We start from the raw sequence: 8,045 nt of genomic DNA on the forward strand, positions 1-8,045 counted from the left end.
TCCAACAGAACAGAATCCGAGTCCTAGCAAAGCCCCTTGCTCCAAGCCTCTTAACTCTCCAAGATCTCTTCCAAAATCCCTTCTCCAAGGATCAAAAGCCCTCAAAATCACTCACAAACGCTTGTTAGGGTTTTCTGGACTTCAAGAGAGGGTAAAGAGGCTGGGGGGAAGGTATAATGTCCTTTATATAGGGCTCATCCTCTGAAATTAGGGTTTTCTCCACACAAAACCAACTCGCCAAGTCCAGGCGCCGACTCGCCGAGTTGGCCACTTAACACGCGACCGGAATCGCGACCCTACTCGCCGAGTCCACCCATGGACTCGCTGAGTTGCCCTTTCACATTTACACTTTGAACCCTGAACTTGCACTTCTGAACTCTGGATGTTACAATTCTCCCCCACTTAAATTAGGCTTCGTCCTCGAAGCCTGCAGTAGCACAACTCCAAAACTACTGTCGCAATGCACCACCTGACATTCACCAGACCAGGTTCCTCAAAACACAACCACCGAAACCCGAAACCTAACTTTCCCTCTTGCAGTGTCCTGACCACCTGCTTCAAGCTAGCTACCGGCCTCATCCTCTAATAACCACACTTATCAACCAAGTACCACTCCATGATACATCACTCGCTCCAAAACACAACAATCACTTGACTCATACGAGCTAAAAATAACCCTGAACCACCGAAATCCCGATCTGAGTCCAACTTTATCCACTCCATGCTGACAGGATGACACGTCCTTCAGCCTCAGAGCAACTCCTATGAGTTCTCCACCGCAATCTCATACCCATGCTGAACTGGCTCTAGCATCCTCGGGTTGGGAAAACCCGATACACTGACGACACCACCAAACATCCCCCAAGATAAATTTCCACCACATACATAATCCTTGATCAAAATCAAACTGGAAATCCAAGATTCCATCCCTACACTCCTTCCGAGACTTTTGGCTCTACACCCTCGGAAATTTCTTCCGTGGCCTCAGCAAACATCCAACCCAGATGTGATTCCATACCACAGCCGCACACACACTGCTAATTAACCATGATTGGAACACCCCAATCATAACTCTGCACTATTGCTTTCACTTCCATGAACTTACACTCCCTCTCGGAGCTACATTCCTTTCCTTTTCCTTACCAAGGAAATCCACTTGGTCGCCTTGTCACTACAACAAGTGCCACGATGCTCACCCAGTACTACACCATTCTCTTATAGCATAACCGCTATCCCATACACCACACATACTCCGGATCCACTCGCAAGGACTCTCAAGTCCATGCTCTACCTTCCACTCACCACGATCAATACCCGGGGCCAGACCTTCTGACGCTAACATATCGCGACATACTCAATCCATTTCCTTGTACCGATCTATCAACACATGCAGAGTCTTCAGCATGACTGGACCGCATTACCAGGCCTTCAGCCAATCTGGACCACTCTCAGAACGTTCATCAGGTCTGGACCACCCTCCAGGGCCCTCAGCCTGGCTGGACCGTTCTCCGAGCCTTCAGCATGACTGGTACGCCTACCGGCCTTCAGTCTATCCGGACCGCTCAACTAGCATTCATCATTCCGAGTTATCCCTCCGGGAAACTCTCCCATGCATACTGTTCTAGCCCTCTAGGGTTCCGAACTCTATCTCCATCTTACATACTCAATCCCGGCCCGATCCCAGGCCTTCCACAATTAATCACCCTTGGTCTGTATCCCGCCCCGCATGCCTGCCACTTACTCATACCAGCCTAAGCTCTTAGCTGACAAAACCACTACTGAATCCCAAGCAGCTAAACAACCTCTCATGCCCATCGATCTTCTGGAGAATTTTCCAATTCTCCCCCACTTAGAGCACTGACTATCAACCACCGGTCGCCATCATCGACCTCCCTTATCAACCCTACACAACATAATCCCTTACACGCGAACTGGTTCCCACTAGAACGAGCAACCTTCACAAAATCATACATCAACACGGATCATCTCGGCTCGAAAGATACCCGACCTTCAGCTAACCACTCCTCAAACTGCAGATGTTTCCCAACATTCAGACCAAACGCCAGATTCCCACTAATAACCCTCATGAAAGATAACCAACAAAATTCCCAACACCAAACCCTTAACCATACCATAACCCTCAAGGAACAATGAATACAATACCAGAAACCACACCACGAGACTAGCAGATATATAATACTCCAAAATAATCATAAAATAACAAGACATCAAGGAAGAAACATACCCGCAACTACATCCGGCACTATCCTGACCTCCTCTGATGTAAGCTAAAAAGCACGACCCTGAGCCCTTGGGGGCTCCGCTCCACCCTGACCTCCACCCGAAATCCTCAAAGTGGCCAGTGATGGAGCTTGCACCGGTCCTACAGCAAGCTGTGGACAATTGGCCCTCAAGTGTCCAACCTGATGGCAATGATAACAAATCCTCAAATCCCAAACCGGGGCTGTCTGCCGACAATCCCTCACATAGTGCCCCTCCTTTCCGCACTTGCCGCATGCACCACCGGACCTACAAACTCCGGTGTGACCCTTCCCACACCTCCTACAAGTGTGGCTGCTCTGATCTCCCAATCTAGAATCAACGGTCTTGGACCGTTTCGGTGCCGGTTGCGACTACACCGGAGCCTGCCTCTGCTCTCGCAACTGCAACTCAATCTCCAACTCACGCCGCCTAGCGGCCTCCTGCAACTCCAACAAGGTCTCGCACCTCTGCGTAGACACAAACTACCTGATATCCCTCTTGAGCATACTCAGATATCGGGACATCTGAGCCTGCTCCGAAGCGAACTCAAGGCAAAACATCGCCCTCTCAGTGAACATCCTGGTGATCTCCGTCACCGACTCCGAATCCTGCTTCAGCTCAAGGAACTCCTGAGCCAATCTCTCCCTCTCAACTCGCGTAACATAACGAGTGCTGAACATCTCCCGGAACTGATTCCATGAAACCGCAGCCCCCTGCGCATCCGAATATGACCCTGTGGTCAATCTCCACCAATCCTTCGCCCCGAGCCTCAACAGGTTCAGAGCACACCTCACTCTCTGATCAGCAGGGCATGAACACGTGAAGAAACACCCCTCCACGTCCGACAACCATCTCATAGCAACAATCAGGTCCTGAACCCCGTCGAAGGTAGGAGGCTTCGTATTATCAAAGTCCCGATACTAAAAACCTCGACCGGCTCCTTCCCCTGCCACTGCTACAGTCGCTATTGCCGCCACGGCAGCCATCTCTGTGAGAGCTACATAGCGCTCATCAAAATACTCAACCATGGCAGTCTTGATCGACCTAAACAGTTCCGGCAACTCGGCCCGGAACAACATAGCAACCTCCTCATGTAGAATCTCACGAATCCTAGCATCCAACTCGTCTGTGCTCATCTAACAAATAACCTCGGGCGGTACTGACCCACCCTGACCGCCCTCTTCTGCTCCCGATCCCGATCCGGATCCACTCCCAGCATGCCTCGAAACCTCCATATTGAAAAACAGCGCAAGATCTCAGATACTTCCCACTAACCTGGGAACCAACCCCCAACCCATCCCTAGAGGTTACGGTTTCTTTGATATGCGTATGGATCCTGTGCTTTCAGTAGTACGGGCGCATACTACCTTCTACACCTACCCATGTTTGCATTAAGTATACCACAACACCCTAGTAAAGAACATACATAACAAGCACTCAACCCTCACTCCTAGAGGAACATTGGAAATCTCCCACAGAAGAAACCCTAGGCTAGCAGGAATCATAAATCAGGCAACATTATCATGAAATCCTGAAGATCCCTAGCCTAGTACTAGCATGTTGTTTTATCAAAGCCCAAAAACAAATATCATGTATGGTATTTTGGGGTTACTTACTGGCTCCGGCTGATCGTACCTCCGCGTCCTCCTTTACTCATTTTGAAAACCATTTTAAATTCTCTTTTGAAAACTCTCCTTGATTTGAGACTGGATTCACACGAATGTTCCTCCAATTCACTCAAACCAAGGCTCTGATACCAACTTGTAACACTCTAAAAATTTAAGCCAATTTTAAACTTTTCAAAAACAACCCGGTTTCATAAAGTTATTAAAAAAAGGTTCTCAATACAATTATTATCAAAGTCTTCCCAGAATCACATCACAAAACATAATCATGAGGAGCGGTACGATCACGCCTTTGCCTTGCCACGGTCTCCTAAAGAACCTAAAAAACATTAAACCACAACTGTAAGCCCGAAAGCTTAGTGAGATACCCCCAAAATACCAACCACATATACCATACACGCAAAACATGCCATATCATAACAAAACACAGAATAGCCATGCACTTCGAGTCTATTGTGTGACTGGTCCGCCCGCACTGGGCCTTCAGTCCACCTAGTCCACCCTCCGAGTCTAACCACATACATTGAGTCTGCAGTGTAATTGGTCCACCCACACCGGGCCTTTAATCCACCTGGTCCACTCTCTGAGTCTACAGTAAGACTGGTCCGCCCGCACTGGGCCTTCAGTCGGCCTGGTCCACTCTCCGAGCCTCGACACGTCTGGTCCGCCCTCTTGGGGCCTACAGCCTATCTGGACCGCTCACTGGGCCTTCGGGATAACTGGTCTGCCCTAGGTATGTTGGCCTACAGCACAAAGCAGGACCCGCCTCAACCCAACCCCAGTCTAACAACCATGTGCACATAAACATTCAAACATATAACAATTCACATCCAATCAAACTGATCTAGCAGATCACATAGTATAACATCATCCTAACCAGGATACCGACCTAACCGGTCATAGCATCATCCTATATACCAGGATACCGACCTTAACCAGGTCTCTAACATATACCATCCTAACCAGGATGCAAACATAGCAAAGCAATAACATAACAACGATACCCGGATCACAATCCGATAAAGGGCCGGCCTTGGTGCCGTAGACCCTATCGATATAGTGAGGATAACTCACCTCGCAACTGCTGACTAAACAGATAAACCCAACCTGCTCCGACCACTGATACGATCTCCAACACTGGCCAACACCAAAACGCTGAACTCAAAACAAAAGCCAACAATTACCAAAATGCCCCTGGAAATCAACTGGCCAACCCTTGGTCAAAGTCAAAGTCAAAGTCAACCCCTGACTGAATCTGCTCGCCGAGTCAACCTGATGACTCGCCGAGTCCCTATGCATAGAACTTCCCCAAACCGCGATTCAACTCGCCGAGTCCAACAACTATGAGTCCCCTCACACTCAACTCACCGAGTCCTCCCTTGACTCACTGATTCACGGCTCAACCAGAAGAAGGTTAGGACCTCAAGACCAGACTCACTGAGTCCAAGAACAGACTCGCCGAGTCCAAGGCTATCTTCAACCAACTCGCCGAGTTGTTCTTCCAACTCTTCGAGTTCCTACCCACCTTCATGCAACTCGTCGAGTACACCCTTGTGACTCGCCGAGTAGCCCTAGATCTGAAACCATACAGAGGCTTTCCAAGCCATGCAGATGCTATAAACCATAGATCTACCCTTCTACAAGCCATCCATCACGTAAAGTGGCAAACTTTATGTGAATACAAGTAGATCTAAGCATTTTACACTCTAGGGTTTGGGTTTGGGACAAGATGGCTTCACCAATCACTCAAGAACAGGGACTTTAATGCACTCTAGGCCTTCTCCATTCCAGATCTGAGGTAGCAGCCTCAGATCTAACCTCCAAACTCAAAACATCACAGGCTATTCTTTCCAAATACTCCAAAATGATGCATAATAGCCCAAGCAACGAAATAATACCTCAAAAGGAAGCTCCAACAGAAGAGAATCTTAGTCCTATCAAAGCCCCTTGCTCCAAGCCTCTTAACTCTCCAAGATCTCTTCCAAAATCCCTTCTCCAAGGTTCAAAAGCCCTCAAAATCACTCACAAACGCTCGTTAGGGTTTTCTGGACTTCAAGAGAGGGTAAAAAGGCTGGGGGAAGGTATAATGTCCTTTATATAGGGATCGTCCTCCGAAATTAGGGTTTTCTCCACACAGCACCAACTCGCCGAGTCCAGCCGCCGAGTTGGCCACTTAACACGCGACCAGAATCGCGACCCTACTCACCGAGTCCACCCATGGACTCGCCGAGTTGCCCTTTCACATTTACACTTTGAACCCTGAACTTGCACTTCTGAACTCGGGATGTTACATTTAACATATGTGAATCTTATTTAAATATATAAGAGATTACTAATGATATTTTCACTAAAGTTAGAGAATATAATGATGGGTTTTGAGCATTACAACAATCATATGGTGCACATGCAAACCCTAAAGCTTTGGATCTAGGTTTCTCTAATTGTACATGCAAATCACCCAAAGCTTGCAAACCCTAACTCTAGCATACAAAAATCAAATCTCACATAAATAAACTAGTAAGAATGTTACCTTTCAATTGAAGCTTGAAGATCCTTCACTTGAGAGCTTAGTATCACAAACGTAATACCTCTAATCGATCACAAACACCAAGAATCAATTGGACAATGCAAGAGAGAGAGGAGGGAGGTGATTTCCGGCTCTAGGAAACCTTCTGGGGTTGTGGAAGCTGAAATTGGATGCCAAAGGTCCCTTTATATAGGTGTGGAATTCGGGTTTCAGTCAAAGACCTTATCCGGTTACTTAGCCACCAAGCAGCCCATAAGACCCTTCTAGAATCCCTTCCTTGGACGAATTCAATGTGGGCTTCCACATCAAATTCGTCCCCTCCCTTCACAAGGGATCAACAGCCCATATTTCAATTATCTCATAAGTGCAATTCTAGTCCCCTTAGATTTAATTAATATATTTTGACCACAAAATGAATTCTAAACTAATTCTTGACCAATATTAATTAAACAATATGATTTCTCTTTTAATATATTATTCACATAAGATATTAATAAACCACATTTATCCTCTTTCTCCATTATTCATCCAGTCAAGTTGCTTCGGTGAAGGCAACCCAAAAGGACCACGCTACAACCGGGTCAAGTACATACCAAATATAGTTATGGGCTTAGACACTAATCCAACATATAATTATTAAGGAACTATATACTTTGGTGTATAACTTCTTTTCTAATGAATGTCTAAGATTAAGCACAAAAGATACAACCTAGTAATACCATCTAAAGTCTTGGTGATAATAAAGGATAAATTAAACTTTACTTGATATAGTTTACTTTCTAATTGGTAGAAATATCTTCCATTAATATTTTTAGGATAATACTTCAATCACTATTAATTTGATCTTGAATATAAACACCAACTAATTACAGAATTATATAATACTCTAAAACAGAATTTAGATTATTTTGTACAAGCCCACCAAGAATAAGTTCTCTTATTCCTCTAATTAATGAGTTAGCAAAACACAAGCTTCTAATGACAAAGGAAGTGGAAGGCACATAGAACTTGAAGATGTTGAAGAACCATAGCCTAATGTAGTAATTATTGGCTTGATAAATGTAGAATCTCTCATTGATGATCTCATGATGGTTTCTAGCGAATCCATCACCCACCAGAATATTATAAATGACTTACACTCAAGAATATTGAGATGTAATCCACGTCTAGTAATCAATTTGTGGGCTTCATTGATCTTCCTCTCTATATCATGGCTAGAAGGAGTAAGAGGTTCTTTTAGAAAGAATACATACATAGATATTTTCACACCCCATTAAAGCGGAAACACGAAGAGTGATAGTCTAAGGTCTTATCACAAAAGGTAAATAGGAGTACCAACCACAAACATTAAGTGTTTTATGTTTAAAACACGTACAAAACAAATACATTCAGTTTTCCCAATACATAGTTTAATATATAACAAAATCAACAACTTAAATCATGCTGGTGTCTTTTTGATTCACTAACCGTTCCCTGAAAAGCATGCAAAAACGAGGGTCGACTATTTCCACACCCCCTTAAAGCGGAAGCACGAAGGGTGATAGGCTAAGGTCTCATAACACAAGGTAAATAGGATTACCAACCATAATCATTGAGCAATTTTATGTTTACATCATATTTGAAACAATGTT

Source organism: Lactuca serriola, chromosome 3, assembly GCF_051521515.1.
Source record: "Lactuca serriola cultivar US96UC23 chromosome 3, Lser_US96UC23_V15, whole genome shotgun sequence".
In the NCBI taxonomy this organism is placed as follows: Eukaryota; Viridiplantae; Streptophyta; class Magnoliopsida; order Asterales; family Asteraceae; genus Lactuca; species Lactuca serriola.